Source organism: Microcaecilia unicolor, chromosome 6 (assembly GCF_901765095.1).
Source record: "Microcaecilia unicolor chromosome 6, aMicUni1.1, whole genome shotgun sequence".
Classification (NCBI taxonomy): Eukaryota; Metazoa; Chordata; class Amphibia; order Gymnophiona; family Siphonopidae; genus Microcaecilia; species Microcaecilia unicolor.
In genome coordinates this window covers 281,177,279-281,194,975 of record NC_044036.1, presented here as the reverse complement: position 1 = coordinate 281,194,975, position 17,697 = coordinate 281,177,279, and the positions used below count along the sequence as shown (strand labels likewise).

The 17,697-nt window shown below is 43.5% G+C and overlaps 1 protein-coding gene across 1 annotated transcript in view; it reads left to right on the top strand.

Annotated features, from left to right (window-relative positions):
* The window catches only part of LOC115473023 (centrosome-associated protein 350-like), a 161,039-nt gene that overhangs the window by 96,907 nt on the left and 46,435 nt on the right, over positions 1-17,697 (top strand). The window lies entirely within an intron of this gene.

Genomic DNA, 17,697 nt, shown 5'->3' with positions numbered 1-17,697 from the left:
TCAAAGCAATGGAAGAAGCACAAGTCACTTCATCCCCCTTTATTTTGCAAGGTATCATTTTCTAACAATTTTCTAACAATGCAAAGAATGTTATTTTTATTGCTTTTAAAATAATAACCAAGAAGTATAACTTGTACAGAGAAGCAGAGGTAATAACACAGAGATCTTCTAATAAAGCATAGATATCACCCTATTCCTATAATTATAAGGGCTGGGATTTACCCTTTAAGGAAATCAACTATTCATATTTTAAATTAAGTCTGCTCAAGTCCACAATAATGGGATCCAAGAATAAGAAAAGGAGGACTATAAACTTTCAGAAAGAAAATCTTCACTCATGCTCCAAAGACATATATAATTCTTGATCTCCCTTTCATATCCCTTACCCCCACTTCAGAAACCAATGCTGAGGATCTCTTAGTAGCCAAAAAGGTGTTTAGGTATACTGAATCCCAAATAATATATTTTGTTGAACAATAATGAATTATACATTTACATGAATATTTAAGGAAAAACAGCTCCCAACTGAAACACTCTGGGGTGAAGCAGCAAAAACTGCCTTCTCCTTTGTGGTTCATGAGAAACATTAGGAAAAACCATAACTCTTGCACCCAAAAAGTCTTTTCCTTCAATCTAAAATAATACTTAAAAACTAACTCCCCTGTTTACTGAAGCTTAGCTCAAGTTATCTGCAGCAGGGCCCATTTTATTCCTAGGGGCCCTGCTGCTAATAACTCGAGCTAAGCTTTAGTAAACAACCCCCTAAATCACGGTTGGCACTTGTTAGAAATGATACAATCAGTGTTTTACAAGTGGGTTCACTTTCTCTATCAGTTATTATAGAGACTTCCAATGAATCTAAAGTCAAGTCTCCCAGCAGATCTTCTAGTAGTAGGAAGATAATGTGGAGTGGCATTTTCAATATGATGTTCAAATGACAACGGTTTACCAGAAAATGTTTAATAATGCAAGTCTATAATGGAAAAAATAAGTAAATGTGTTCCGATATTTGAAAATACACACAAAAAAGGTCTAGAAAGAGGACTCACTGCAAACTTCATAGACGTTTTGAGATAAATGTCTCCGTCAATCGGAAATAAACTATGTAAAATGTGAAATGGTGGTACTAGTCCCCACGTCAAGAAAACATCTATGACAATAGCAGCACGTTATCTACATGTGCAAAACGTGCATACATGCCTCCTGCATATGGAGGAATGTTCCTCGGTGTGGCCAGTTGTGTCTCTTTGTAGGGAGCTTAACTTTAGTGTGCCAGAGACAGAACTCTTGGTTCTAAATTTTCAAGCACCACCTGCCACCCTACAACATCTCCATGAGGTGTGGAGATCCATTAGAGGCAGCCTAGAAAGGTGAGTGTCAAGCACTGCCTCTCAGAATCACAGCACCACTCATGTGCAAGCACCAATACATAGGCAAGGTCACATAGAGTGAGTTCCCTTTGTTGTTGCAAATACGTGTTATTGAAATATTCATAAGGATGAATAAATAAAACATAGGTGACATCAGACTATCCAATAATAACTAACTATGGGGGCCCCTCAACTAACAACTGAATGCAGAAATGAGGGCCCCCTTCCTCCTCCCCCAGTGTAAAGTTGCTGCCCCACACAGAATGTTGGCATCAGCTCCCTAAAGTACATTGAACCACCCCACGGCACACCTGGTTTAACCCACTGCCCTTTCTCACTTCCTAGCACCAGTGCACATGCTCCACAGAAAGGCCATCATGCCACCCTCTGTCTATATGGCCACTTCAGCTCACACAGCACCTGGGATTGTGTACTGCATATCCCCCTCACCCTCCCCCCATCTGGCTGTAGCCATCTGTCACAGGCTATGTGAGGAGCATTGCACATGTCATTAAAAAATATGTATGTGATGTCAGAAAGGCCCATCAACTGAATCCTGTCTCCATCAACTTTTGTAGGAGATTCGGCATCCACAGGGACCTTGAGGCCCTCAGGAGCTGCTAAAGGAAGATATGGCAAGAAGACCAGGTCTCATCTGGTGCATGAGGGAGTGCCTCAGGGCCTGATGTAAGTACCCCTATAACAGCACTGTCCTGTATCAAGGCCTGAGTATGCAACTACCCTCATTACAGTGTGCCCACAACACTTATATCCACTAGAATGTGTTGCAGTCAATTGCAAATCTATGAGATGACATGGAAAGGAGGTGGGGAGGGGGGACCAAAACAAAAATAGCCAGCATATCACACACAGCTACTTAGACCATTGCAACAACTTTGGCAGGATAAATAAGACAATGCCAGACCCATAGTGGGAATCAAACTCACATTCCACCCCCCCCCCCCCCATTGAAAGGCCACAGCCCTAACCCCTACACCGCACAAGAACCTGGAGCATGCAAGGAGGACAGCACACTGACCATTGAGAGCACATGTTGCCACCCAAATGGATGGCCTCTCATGGCTCAGACCCCTTGTATATAGCATTGTGAGGTCAAGCCAGCTTGAGACTACACAGGCATGGTGATGCACAAATACTCACATCCCAGACAAGAGCTGTAATAATGGACCCAGTCATGCACTGAGGCATACTACCTCTCAGCCAGTGCCTGTCACCCAGGGCTCTCCAGCAGATCCAGGACTCATCTTGTATGCCCGTAGGGAGTCAACCCTCTCAGTGGACAAACAGATATCACATCAGTGGCTCCAGGGTTCCTTTCTATGCCATCTCATTGGTGCCACAGATCAGAGATGTCACCCAGGTAACAACCAGCAGCCCCCAGCTGTCCCTGTCCATGCCTACCAAGAGCTAGCTGTACCACTATGCAAGCCATGTAGGATGTGTCGATCTCAATTACAAACCTTTAAACCCTCCAGTTGATACACAGCCTGACCCAGAGCAGCCAGCTCCAGACCAGCCAGTTCCAGAGGACCTGGGAGGAGGTGATAATGGCCCCTGGGAGGTGCCCCTCACCTCACAACAGAGCCACACCTAGCAGGGGGATGTCCAGGACGAGAAGGAGGAGGACCCCTGGAGGGACATGCCCCTACTGGACAGGGAAGAAAGGGCAGAGGAAAAGCCCCCCTCAGCCTGCAACATAGTATGTCCCCCTGGAAATGACTGCCATGCCTGTCAGCAAGCCCACTCATACAGCCACCCTAGGCCAGCTCCTGCTGCAAGTCACAGGCCTACTGAGAGATGTGCAGCAGGAACTGGGAACCCTATGCAACATACAGGGGAAACTCCTCACAGAGTTGAGGATAGTCCATGAGGACCAGTGGATCTAATTTTTGTTACATAGTTTGATGTTTTATTTTTGTCATAAATACAATGTTTGTAGTTTGTAGTTATTTGCATACAAAGGTCTCTGCCTCCACTCTCTAAAAAATATGTATGTTCCCTAATATGCAAGGCTGACAATTACTAGGCAAGCCCTGGGAAAGGGAGATTGTAGGATGTGTGTGTGTAGGGTGGGGGGGGGGGGGGGGGAAACAGGTGTCCCAAGGGCCTTCACTGTACACATCAGAGCAGCTCCTCCTTCATGTGAAGTGCTTAATCAGAGGGCTTTTCAACTGAGAGGGATCCAATGTGTCCTGCATCACAAGAAGGCCCAGTGGGGCTTGAACCTGCCATCCCATAACACATCCAAACCATTATTCCATGCCTCCAGTAGCTAGAAAAGATGTGACAGGGAATGTGTAATGGGCTGCCCCAGAGCAATAACCTTTAAACATAGGTTGCCCACTCCAGGACCTGACACAGGTGTATGGTATATTGAAACTGCTACCTTGTTCCACACTGGAAGCACACTTGACTGCAGTCTCCCTTTCCAGTCCTTTCTCCCAACTCATGGCTGTAGGGCATCTGTGAGTGGGGCCTTTCATGAGGCGATACCTTGGGCCAGATAGTTCACTGACAGGTCCTGGGGTCACTATTCCTATAGGTCTCCTGGTGTACCCGAGAGGGTCTGAGTGTGATGTGTGTGAAGTCGATGATGCCAGTGACCACCTGAGGAGATGCCCAAGGAATCTGTCTGAAAGGCATGTGCAGGCACTGGCAACACTGGGGGTAGGGAGGAAGGATGGTGGTGGAGATGGAGGAGAAGATATGGTGAACACAAATACCACACTTACTTTCTGAAAATTGGTCTGTATGAGTCTGTCTGACGCAGACCCCTGGCTGGTGTGATTCCTGGTCAGTTCTGAGGGGACAGGTCATCCTCCTCTTGTTCTGGCTGCTGCTGCTGTGTGTGTGTCCTCTGGCAGGAGCTGTCTTCTTTGCAGTGCAAAGTTGTGCAGCGTGCAGCAGACCATGAATATCTTGGCGACCTTTTCAGGGCTGTAGAGGAGCTCCCCTTCCCCCCAGAATGGCCAAGATATTTGAATCTGTTTTTGAGTTGACCAATGGTGCACTCAATGATGGTGTGGGTGTTCTCATGACTCTTGTTATATTCCTTCTCCTCCTCATTTTGGGAGTGGACAATGGTAGTCATTAGCCAGGTTTGCTGGGGGTAGCCTCTGTCACCTGTGGGGAGAGCAGGAATCACAGACATGGATGTATATTTGTGGAGTGCAGGTCATAGGTGTGGGTTCTTGGGGCATCTTGAGGGAGGGACGGTGGAAGTGGGTATGGGGGTTGGGAATCCCCAGTACTGCTTACCTAGGAGCCAGCCGCTTCTGATCTTCTCTTGGTCAAACCTGTGGTAGATTCCAGAATGCTACAGGATATATGTATCATGGGTGGACCCTGGGTAGCGAGCACACACATCTACAATCTTTCCCTGGGCATCATACACAACCTCCATATTCATGGAGTGATATGATTTTCTATTCCTATAGGTCTCCTTATGTACCCGAGAGGGTCTGAGTGTGATGTGTGTGAAGTTGATGATGCCAGTGACTGAGGGGAAGCAGTCTAAGTCATAGAATTGAGCCATGTTGTTCTGGAGGACTTGGGCGATAGTGGGGAAGGTAATATAGTGTGTAGGACCACCAAGAGGGGGGAGGCAGGGGGAAAAGTTCCCCAGGGCTTGGCCTCCAAGGGGAGCCCAGTGCTCACCCGGCACTAGCATGGCTCTCCTGCTCCTAATGTGCCGCTGGCTACAGGTCCTTCTTCCTGCCACGTCCCGTCTCCTGTGTAAAGTACTTCCTGTTTTGACATGGCAGAAAGAAGGACCTGTGCAGCAGAGTGGAGCTAGCAGGAGAGAAGATAAGCAAATAAGCACACCTAGGGGGGCACGGGCCTTGGGGGGTGCGGTGCACAGGCCCAGAGGGGGTGGCACACAGGCCTGGTTTTATCTCTCAGCAGCCCTGATAGTGTGAGGTGGGGTGAGGAAGGTATTGAGGAACTAGGCAAGACAGTTGGAGATGGCGGGCTGGGTGAGGCCTGCATTGACTGCTAGCACTGACTGAAAAGTGCCAGTGGCAAGAAAAGCGAGGGAGACAGTGTCCTTAAAGTGTACTGGCACTGGATTCCTGCATGTTGTGGCCTGGAGGAGGGATTGTAACTGCTAACAGAGGTGCTGTATGGCAGCCCTATCAAAGATGTACCTAGTAAGGCATTGCTGGTCAGTGAGGTCCATGAAGTGGGTCCTGGGCCTAAATACTCTGGGTTACAGATATCTTCTTTGGGCCCCCCCCCTCCATATCCAGCAAAGCATCAGCCACAATAGCATTCAGCACATCCATGATTAGTGTGCAGGTGTCCCACCACCACCACAGATGCAACCCACTAAGCCCAATAACACTAATACTTTGTATGAACACTCTAGAAACGTTTAATGATTTTAGAGGTTTTTGTAATTTTTTCAATCTTTATATGAAAAACAAAAACTGCTGAATAAGCTAAGTAGCGTTTTTCATATAAAGATTGAAAAATTACAAAAACCTCTAAAAATCATAAAAAGTTTCTAGAGAGTTCATGACCAATGACAATTACAATGAGCCACTGGACTGTGTCTCAGCGTGAAACGAGTCACTGCTGCGGTCAGTTGGATATTACTATTATTATCAGTTTGGTACTAGGTTTTCCTAATCCTTGAGTCTACTGCCCCCCACTAAGTAATCACTAACTATTTCAATTCATTTACCATACCTTTACCATATCCAGGCGTGACAACAACTGGCAATTTTAACCAGACCACAATAAACTTCTTGAACGTTTCACTCAGTGAACAAATTTTCACATATGGAAAAGTCAACAAAGTTAGATGTAGCATTTAATAATAAGGAAGCCAATATTGTTGAGGTGGCAAGTGGTAAAGTTAGATGGATAAAGTTATCTGGATCACTTTAATCAGATATTCAGCAGGTCATATTCGAATAAATCTGTCACCGAACATATCCAGTTAAAATTATCTGGATAACTTTAGGCCTGCTAGTCTGGTGGCTTCACTTGGCTAGATGATGTTAAATATTGGCACCACCGGGACAAAGTTTCGCTGTGCCCCATAATCTTAATTGGTCAGAAGTCCTGGCAGCAAAACTGAATGTGTATCAATCCTCGAGGTCTTTGAAATCTGCACAACAGTTGTGCTTAGATGTACCATCACTTCGGGTTGTAAAACTCAATGAGTACAGAGCGACTATTTTGTATGTAGCAGGACCTGTTATGTGGAACAGCTTACTATTCAGGATTAAAAATATTCAGGAAGTAAACCAGTTTAAATGAGAGTTAAAAACTTATCTCTTCATAGAAGTGTATGGGGTAGCAGAAGATCAAGATTAAGCTGGTGGAAATAATTATTACTACTACTAATAATAATCATTTCTATAGGGCTACTAGATTTATGCAGCACTGTACACATTATACACAGGCACTTTCACTGTCCCTAGAGGGCTTACAATCTAAGTTTTTTTTTTGTACCTGGGGCAATGGAGGGTTAAGTGACTTGCCCAAGGTCACAAGGAGCTGCAGTGGCAATAGAACTTAGGTTGTCAGGATTAAAGCCCACTGCTCTAACCATTAGGCTACTTTGTGACAGAATAGATATGGATGGGCTGGAGTGTAAATTTTAAGGAGCTTCGACGTTACCTTCAAATGTTTTAGTATAAGAATAGTGCTTAGCAGACTACTATGGTCTGTGCCCTGAAAATGGCAAGGACAAATCAAACTTGGGTATACATATAAAGTATCGCATGCCATGTATAATGAGTTTATCTTGGGCAGGCTGGATGGACGGTACAGGTCTTTATCTGCTGTCATTTACTATGTTACTGTGTTATCTACTCCTCATTGAATAATTAGATTGAAGCCCAGGCCTATTAATTAATATGTTGATGTGTTTTAGTTTGTTTTAGCTTGCTTTAGTATGTTTTAATTTGTTTGAAGTTTTATGTTTATAAGAACAAATGTCTATTTATGATTTTATGTATGTATACTTTGCTAACCGCTGAGAACTTTTGGATGGTGCAGTATAGAAATGTTAAAATAAATAAATAAATAAATAAATAATTGTCCTCAGTTCTGCCTCTTTTTACCAACTAAAGTTTTTGAGATTACAAGATAGCAGAGAGGGGAGGAGGGAAATTTAAAATCTTTGTTTTTCTCTGACTAACCACAAAAGTTAGCTAGACAAACACTTCAGTTTTATTGGTGTTGATATTACAATGTACAAGAGCCATGAATCTTGCTCTTCCTAGGGCTCATGATCTGATTGTGATTGAGAATTAGAGCACAATTTTCAAGTTATGTACTTCAGGACTAAAGGTCTGTGGGTGCAGATTACCTGAAAGCATATGTGTACCTGGGGGCATTTGCACCTGCTTTGTAAATGGAAAGTACAGTGTACAGATCTGAAAATTGTATCTGCGACCCTGGAATGACTTTGCCATAACAGGTCTTTGTAAGCCACATTGAGCCTGCAAATAGGTGGGAAAATGTGGGATACAAGTGCAATAAATAAATAAAATTAAATACAAGCTAAGTACATGCTTTTCCTCTGCCAACTTGAATATGCACACGTGGGGGGGGGGGGGGGGCTCCTCTTACTGCAACTGAACATACGTGTGTAGTTAAACAAATATACTTTTAATAGCATCAAGAAGGGCCATTTTCAGATAGTCATTTTATGCAGGTAAATGGCTTTGAAAATTGTCCACCTAGTATTAAGATGGACTTACATAAGTACATAAGTATTGCCATACTGGGACAGACCAAAGATCCATCAAGCCCAGCATCCTGTTTCCAACAGTGGCCAATCCAGGTCACAAATACCTGGCAAGATCCCGAAAAAGTACAAAACATTTTAAGCTGCTTATCCCAGAAATAAGTAGTAGATACGTAGTGGGAAAATCCACTGCTTATTTCTAGGATAAGCAGCATAAACTCTGTTTTACTCTTTTGGGATCTGCCAGGTGCTTGTGACCTGGATTGGCCACCGTTGGAAACAGGATACTAAGCTTCATGGACCTTCAGTTTGTCCCAGTATGGCAATGCTTATGTTCTTGTTTCAGTTTGCCCCCTGATGGGGGGGGGGGGGGGCTCTTGTGGGTCACCACTGTTTGTTTTCTGCATGGCAAAACAAAACACTACTACTACTACTTAACATTTCTAAAGCGCTACTAGGGTTACGCAGCGCTGTACAATTTAACATAGAAGGACAATCCCTGCTCAAAGAGCTTACAATCTAAAGGACGCGTGAGCAGCCAGACCGATAGGGGCAGTAGGGTTCACAATTTCCACAAAAGTCTAACGACACGAAAAGGGATGGAAAAAAAGACCAACTCCAAGAGATCAAACAGAATACCAGAATAAGATGCTCCAAAACACAAACTTTATTCAGACCCTACATGGTCCGTGTTTCGGCTTTTAAAAAAGCCTTCCTCAGGGGTCGATCAGTGAGTGCACAGTAGTATACTGATTGACAGAGGAACACATAAATTGATGTCTCGAAATACAGAAATTTATGTGTTCCTCTGTCAATCAGTATACTACTGTGCACTCACTGATCGACCCCTGAGGAAGGCTTTTTTAAAAGCCGAAACACGGACCGTGTAGGGTCTGAATAAAGTTTGTGTTTTGGAGCTGGTCTTTTTTTCCACCCCTTTTCTTGTTTTCTGCATGGTCCATTGAGCATGCCATGCTAGACATTGATTTGAATGGGTTGACTGTAGAAGACGTGTGGTATCAGCCATACAGGATGTTCAGAAGAGCTAAGAAAAAGACAGTGATGATCCTTCTGCTTTGTTATTGGCCTGTGTTTGATTAAATAATTGAGATGGTTCTACCTTTACTGGTTGTTTCAGTTCTTCTGCAGGCAGAGATCTATTAGGCGGAAGAGTGCTAAGACTTCCAAACCGCCACATGAGGAGCCATCCATTCCTACTGCACCATTAAGGGAAAAGGGTGATAACCATTTACAACTAAACCAGAGCGAAAAGAATACAAGGTAAGTATCTGAAGCAATCAGCCATGTGGATGGTCTCAAGCTTTGAAGCCCATATGTACTTTTAGCTGGGTAGAAGGAGCAATTTTCAGACAGGCCATTTTGCCTGGGCAAATTATTATTTCCTGGAGTACATAGCTATGAAGGTTGCAGTCTATTAAATCTGTTCAATAGTTATCTGGACTGACTTGATTAGATTACAGTAAGTCTCAGACGCACTCTATAGCTGTCCTTCTCAACCTAGTCCTCAGGGCACACCCAGCCAGTCAGGTATTCAGGATATCCACATTGAATGTGCATGAGATTTGCATATACTGCCCCCTTAGTATACAAATTTATCTCATGCATATTCATTGTGGATATCCTGAAAACCCATCTAGCTGGGTGAACCCTGAGGACTGGGTTGGGAACCACTATAGGCTGAAGCTGCCCTCTCTGTTGCTTAAAGGTCCCCTAGGATCACAGAATTGTCCTGCCATTGTTTCATGCCAAATAGTGAGTGCAGGAATATTAATCAAAACACAGACACTGCTATGGATGTATTGTAGACCAGTGTTTCCCAAGTCTGGTCCTGGAGTACCCCTTGCCAGTTAGGTTTTCAGAATATCCACAATCAACATGCATGAAACAGATTTGCATATAATGGAGAAAGTATATGCAAATCAAGTTTATGCATATTCATTTTAGATATCCTGAAAACCAGACTGGCAAGGGGTACTCCAGGACTGGACTTGGGAAACACTGTTGTAGACTGTCTCTGCATATGGTCTACATTTCAAACAGTTAACACATTTTCAAGAGCCTTGATTTTTCCCATCTGGTCCACATGCATTTGAGATTGACTGTATGCCTTTGCCTTTCACATACAAAATATGAATCCATAGAGATTAACAATCAAAGTGAAACTCTTAAATAACAGATAAAATTTTTTTTTAGGTGTGCTCATAAAATCTTCAAAGGACACTCACAGATCAGAACAGTCTCAAATGTAGTCCCACCGTATGTAATCATAGCACACTTTTTTGTACATTTTTGAAAGAAATTTATCAAACAACCACCAAAATACAAGCAATCTGGCTGTGTTTATTCCTCATGAGCAGACTTCAGCTGCTAACAAGACACCAGGTCAAGTTGGAATTATTTGCATTTCACATATGCAGAAAATCCACTGAACTGCTGGCCTGCATCTTCCATTAAATACCCCATTCCTGCTGTTTGCCTTATGTAAATTTTCTAAGCCACCAAGAGCAAGAAATATGGATTGGTAGAATATAAATGTTCTCAAATAAATAAATAGCATTCATTCTAAAAGACCTTTAATTACACCCAGGACTCTTCATCTCATGACAGATTGCATCATAAAACTGAAATGACTCTCAGCTTGCCATCACATAAAAAAGCCTGATTTATGGCACATTAGACATGGCCTGGGTCTCTGTAATTTCACATGTGTACATAGTAATTTCAAGGACCAAGGGGATTAATATACCAGGGGAGAAAACCTTAGTACCTAACATATGCAGAGACTGTGGAACGTGCATGCCCAGAGCTCTTGCCCAGAAGAATCACTGGCACATTGAGATAATAATATCCAGAGGTGGCTAGTTTAGAAGCCCTAAACTAGCATGCAGACATATCTATCACATAGATATCTAAATCCTGATTTTAGAAAGCTGGGGTATATACGTCCAAATCACAATTACATACATATTGTAAGGAGGCGTGGTCTGGGGATGTTTTGAGCCGGACTAGGCACAGCAAACAGGAAGAACCTCTACGTGTACAGTACAGAAACGGAGTAGAGGCTGGTCAAGGACAATCCAACACAGGAGGTGGTGTTTTAACAGATGTTTTGGTCAGCATTTTCTTTAAACTGATTACCCCGTGATTTTGTTTGTTTCTTAGTGTCCTTTTCTGAACACTATTGTGACCCCTGAGGCAGGCGTTCTCTAACGCCAACCGTGTTGGGTCCTTTCTGTCCAAGCAGTGAATAAAGCATCTTTTACAGCACTACCTCCTGTGTTGGATTGTCCCTGACCAGCCTCTATTCCTTCATTTTTAAGCAGGATTAGGGCAGGGCTAAAATACCATGTACATTCCTCATTTTAGAAGGGGAATTCATGTTTATTCCTCCTGAGATAAACGCTGGAATTTATATCTGCTCCTAGGGATATCTGGGTTATATAAAGGTGCTCGTGTTCTGCAGCACTCTGCTGGAAGGTTTAGGGAAGGTCACTTCCTTAATCTGCTAGTGTTTCTTGTCCCTCCTGAGAGCAATGCTGGCAGATGATATTGGGTTCTGTGACAGCTAGGGGAAACACAGATGAGTATGTTTCCAAAATGGCTGACATACATATATACTGTATGTTGTCGTGTTGACATGATTGATATTTTAGACATCGACAATTGCAAAATGGGTGCTGCCATTGCATGGAGCTGGCTTATACACATCCATTCCTGCATGTATTTTAGAAAAGGCTCTATGTTGGCAGATCCTTTTCTAAAACACCTGCAGAAATTGACACATCCTGACCTGGAAATCTCAATTTTGATTTGTACATTCTTTCTAAAATCTGTCTTCACAATTGCTGATCTGTGTGCTCTTTCAACTGTGAGGATGTAAAAAAAAGCTTGTTGAAGTTCAGTTCTCAAAGTTCTACAAATAGGGCAAGTTTTCAGGATATCCCTAATGAATGTGCATGAGAAAGATTTACATGCCCACTATATCCATTGTATACAAATCTCTCTCTCATATATTGATTATACGAATATCTCTTGGCTAATACAATCTCAAAACAAAATATCCATACCAAAACCCATTCACACATGCATGTGTGAATGGGTTTTGGTATGGTTATTTTGTTTTGCGATTGAATTAGCCAAGAAATATTGGTATTTTGATGCATTAGGACTAATTATTATTTTTTTTCTTTTGTTACATTTGTACCCCGTGCTTTCCCACTCATGGCAGGCTCAATGAGAATCTAACCCTGTGTTTGATACTAAAAACATATTCATTAGGGATATCCTGAAAACCTGGTTTGTTTGCAGCTCTTGAGGACCAGCCTGATGTAAAAGAACCCTAGGCTCTTTTCACCAGACTAGAGACACCAGTTTCATGGTTGAGTATCTTTCTGTGAAAAGTATCTAGTCTCATATAAATTTCTGCTCCTTTCTTATTAAAACATTGAAGGGTGACTGAAGGGTTGATATTCAGAGATTTTATCTGGGTAACTTCAATAGTTTCCCAGAGAACTCTTTGAATTTCAAATCCTCTCCCCTCACAAAATGTTTGGCAGTCAAAATTGAACTATTTATAAATGGGAGGGGAAGTAAACATGTAAGGGTTATGGTTAAAATTTACCTGGAGGGTGCTGATGCTCAGCACTGTCTGGATCAAGTTTTCCAGGTAAGTATGATTGGAAAATCATTATTTTAAAGTTAGATGAGATACATTCAATGGCCCAACTTAACCAGATATGCTGGCTGACTATCCAGTTACTTCGATAGATCATCCAGTTGACTTGAACCAAATACTTGCAGTTGAATATCAACCTCTGTATGTCCAAAGCAATGATCTTGGGTTTGGGCTAAAACACAGCATATTTTGTGTTTCTAGGGGACAATGCTCAATAACACATGTTGTTGTGAAGTCTGTGTACTTCACTCTTTGTAGCTAATTTTTCATGGGGAATGACCTAGATGGTTTCTTGTTGAAGACTGCCCACAAGAAGACTTTGTTAAAAGCACTGGGATGTGTTTGCATCTGCTGTTTCTCAAGGCCAGGGTAAAATGTTATGCATATATTTGAAAATCTAATCAGCTCATGTTCTTTTTCCTTCTCCTTCTGGAAATCCTGTATGTGCACATATGGTACTGTTTTTCTCCTAAATAATTATAAAAAATCTGCTGTTGAACCATTTCTCCTGAAATTGGCTTTCATGAAATATTAAAATAAAAATTATAGAGAAAAAGACCTCAGTAGTACATGTTCAATTGAGCATAATGCCCTAAACAATACAGGCTTCAACATCAATCATTGATCAAAAAACCTCCACTACATGTAGTAATTTGTATATCCAAGTATTGTTTAGCCACCCATTGGAGTAAGCGGATGAAAATTCAGATCTCAAAAGGATTCCTAATCAACATATTGAGGGAAATTGCTACTTATCTCAAAACTTCAATGTGTATACTCCCTGTCACCACATATTATCATCTCAGTTCATTGCCGATCTCAACATGTCCAATCTTAACATATTCCAACAGGGATCCCTGTTTCACTCTCAACGCAGCTTCAGGGTTTATCTTTTACTCCCCAATTAATCCCCCCCCCCAAGAATGCTCCTTTATAATCATGCTAAAAGAACAGATGCAGTGAAAACCCATACATTCTTTCAGCAACCAAGGAGGGGAATTTTTTTTAACTCAGGACAATCTATCTGGGTAGACCTAACTGGCTGGATAAATTCCTCTGAGAACTGTGTTCTAAAATATATAGCCTGCTCATGTATCTTGATGGAAAAGTTTTGCTGTAAATATAGTTTTGAGAGGGAACAAGGGCTAAGGGGCTCTTTTAGGTGGTGTCAGCATGTGGGATTGCTGTGTGCCAATGCCACATTTTACCACAGTGGGTAAAAGGGCATTTTCCCAATAGAGGCAGTAAATGGCCATGCACTACTTAAAAATTTGGTGCGTGGCCATTTACTGCTGGAGCCTGGAGGTAACCTGGCGGTAATCAGGCAGTGCTGTCTGATTATTGCCAGACATGCCTACTCCATTCCCACCGATGCTAGAAATTAAAAGCTATTTTCTAGTGCTGGAAATGGCACAGCAGAACCAGAACTACCGCCAGCCTCCTGGGGCAGCCTGGTGGTAAGGCTGATTTGCTGCATGCTACCCTGGCGGTAGCCTTTCTGTCGGTTGGTAAAGAGCCCCTCCTTCTGAAATACCATGATGAAGGGGCTTTAGAGGGCAATTTTATAGAAGGGAGCCTAGAATTAGGTGTCGAGAGGGTGCATGATACAAGCCTATTCTATGAAGGAGCAAAGGTATCTTTATTCCTTTATACTGTCCTGAAAAAATATATAACACAGTAACTCAATTTTTTTTCAAAACTAAGCTAACTTGCCAGATGTCCTGTAGTTACTGTGTATTTCTTAATATGGAAGCCATTTAACATTTGGATGCATTTTCAAGCCTGTAGCAAAAGTCCAAAACAAAGTTCCCCTGATATTCAAAACTATTTGATTTGCCAGGAACGGCTCCTGAACTTCTTCTACTAACCTATAAATGTATTCACTCTGCTGCTCCCCAGTATCTCTCCACACTCGTCCTTCCCTACACCCCTTCCCGTGCACTCCGCTCCATGGATAAATCCTTCTTATCTGTTCCCTTCTCCACTATTGTCAACTCCAGACTTCGCGCCTTCTGTCTCGCTGCACCCTACGCCTGGAATAAACTTCCCGAGCCCCTACGTCTTGCCCCATCCTTGGCCACCTTTAAATCTAGACTGAAAGCCCACCTCTTTAACATTGCTTTTGACTCGTAACCACTTGTAACCACTCGCCTCCACCTACCCTCCTCTCTTCCTTCCCGTTCACATTAATTGATTTGATTTGCTTACTTTATTTATTTTTTGTCTATTAGATTGTAAGCTCTTTGAGCAGGGGCTGTCTTTCTTCTATGTTTGTGCAGCGCTGCGTATGCCTTGTAGCGCTATAGAAATGCTAAATAGTAGTAGTAGTAGTAGTAAAATAGGGTTTAAGTACCTAACCGCAGATATCCTGGAATGACAATGTTAACAAGACCATGTAAGCCACATTGAGCCTGCAAATAGGTGGGGAAATGTGGGATACAAATGCAATAAATAAATAAATAAATAAATAAATAAATAAATAAATAAATAAATAAAATAAATATTCAGCGGAAGATAACTTGCTGAATATCCCATTTAGCGGCTAGCTGCTAACCGACTATATTACGTGACATAGAGGGGCATAATCGAACGGGGCGCCCAAGTTTTCCTGAGGACATCCTCGCAGGATGTCCCCGCGAAGGGGCGGGGAAACCCATATTATTGAAACAAGATGGGCGTCCATCTTTCGTTTCGATAATACGGTCGGGAATGCCCAAATCTCAACATTAAGGTCAACCTTAGAGATGGTCATCCTTAGAGATGGTCGTCCTTGATTTTCGGCGATAATCGAAACCAAGGACATCCATCTCAGAAACGACCAAATGCAAGCCATTTGTTCATGGGAAGAGCCAGCATTTGTAGTGCACTGGTCCCCCTGACATGCCAGGACACCAACCGGGCACCCTAGGGGGCACTGCAGTGGACTTCATAAATTGCTCCCAAGTACATAGCTCCCTTGCCTTATGTGCTGAGCCTCCCAACCCCCCCCAAAACCCACTACCCCTAACTGTACACCACTAACATAGCCCTTACGGGTGAAGGGGGCACCTAGATATGGGTACAGTGGGTTTGTGGTGGGTTTTGGAGGGCTTGCTGTTTCCTCCACAGATGTAACAGGTAGGGGGGGATGGGCCTGGGTCCCCCTGCCTGAAGTGCATTGCACCCAGTAAAACTGCTCCAGGTACCTGCATACTGCTGTCATGGACCTGAGTATGACATCTTAGGCTGGCATAGAGGCTGGCACAAAATATTTTTTAAGATATTTTTTGAGGGTGGGAGGGGGTTAGTGACCACTGGGGGAGTAAGGGGAGGTCATCCTCGATTCTCTCCGGTGGTCATCTGGTCATTTTGGGCATCTTTTTGTGCCTAGGTCGTAAGAAAAACATGACCAGGTAAAGTCGTCCAAGTGTTTGTTAGAGACGTCCTTGTTTCTTTCGATTATGGTTCGAGGACGTCCAAGTAATAGGCACGCTCATGTCCCGCCTTCGCTACACATCCGATACGCCCCCTTGAACTTTGGCCATCCCTGTGACGGAAAGCAGTTGGGGACGTCCAAAATCGGTTTTCGATTATACCAATTTGGATGACCCTGTGAGAAGGACGCCCATCTTCCGATTTATGTCAAAAGATGGGCGTCCTTCTCTTTCGAAAATAAGCCCGATAGTATACTACTTACAATGTGAACACAAAAAGTAATAAAACATTTTAATAGACAGCATAGGGTATAAGCAAAGATGGAACATATAGATATGTAAGAGAGTAAGAGGAGTTAGAAAATAAGGGGACTAATTTAAAGAAAGTTGCATATGAAGTCAGAGAGTTTCTTAAATGCCCAGGGACACTCATTGGTAGAGGCTGCCTCCAACTAAAACCTCCAAATCCAACATCCCTCCCTTCTTCTGCACCCCCCACCCCCACCCCACGCAGGTCTGACACCTCTCCAGCACTTCCACTGTCAGATTTCCAGATGCACATGATTCCTGGCAGAGGCAGCTGTGAAAACAGGCTGCCTGCAGACTGGCCTCAGCTGGGCCTTTCCTGTGTTGCTTCCTGGCCACAGTAAATTGTATCAGAGAAGTGGGCTGCCTCTGTCAGTAACCGCTGTGCATCTGGGGATGGCAGAGTGTGGGGGAGGGGTAGTGCTGGATAGATGCCAGACTCTTTCTGTGGGTGGGGGGAACAAGGATGGTGGAGGGATGCTGTGAAAAGTGGGGAGAAAGAAGAGGGAAGAGAGAGAGAGATACCCAGTGGCGTTCCTAGGGGGGCTGCCACCCGGGGTGGATAGCCGATGCGCCCCCCCCCCCGGTGCAGCGACCCCCCCGGCGAAAGGACCACCCGTGAAAGAACCCCCCGGGTGCACGCCACTGGGGGGGGTGCCGCGCGCACCTGTCCTTCGTTCGTTCCATGCTTCCTCTGCCCCGGAACAGGGAGGAGGAGATGGAGGTGTCTGCTGAGGGCTCTGAGATGGGAGACTGACCGGTGGAAAGAGAGCAAGATGACAACAGTCTTCTAGCAGTGACCCAGTGGGTGGATGTCAGGAAGTTTTGATGCTGACAAATGAGGGAGGTCGATGAGGTATGTCATTTTGAGAGATGGGAAGCTTTTTTAGCCGACGATTGATGACATCCTGGCCTTTTACAATTTGATTGCAATTCAGCTGTTTCATCTGTTTCAACTAAAGCTGATAAACCCCTGATGTAGGCCGGTGTGGCCGAAACACGATTCGTGTCTGGTTCTTATTGATTTTAATAAAGACATTGTTTGGGAAGACATCACATGAGAGAGGACTCTTTTTGGATCCACTGTGTGTACCTGGAAATCTGATGTCTTTACTTTAACCCCACTCCATGCTCACATTAAGTGTCTCATAAAGTTATTGTTGGGACAAAAGAGACGTTTCTAAT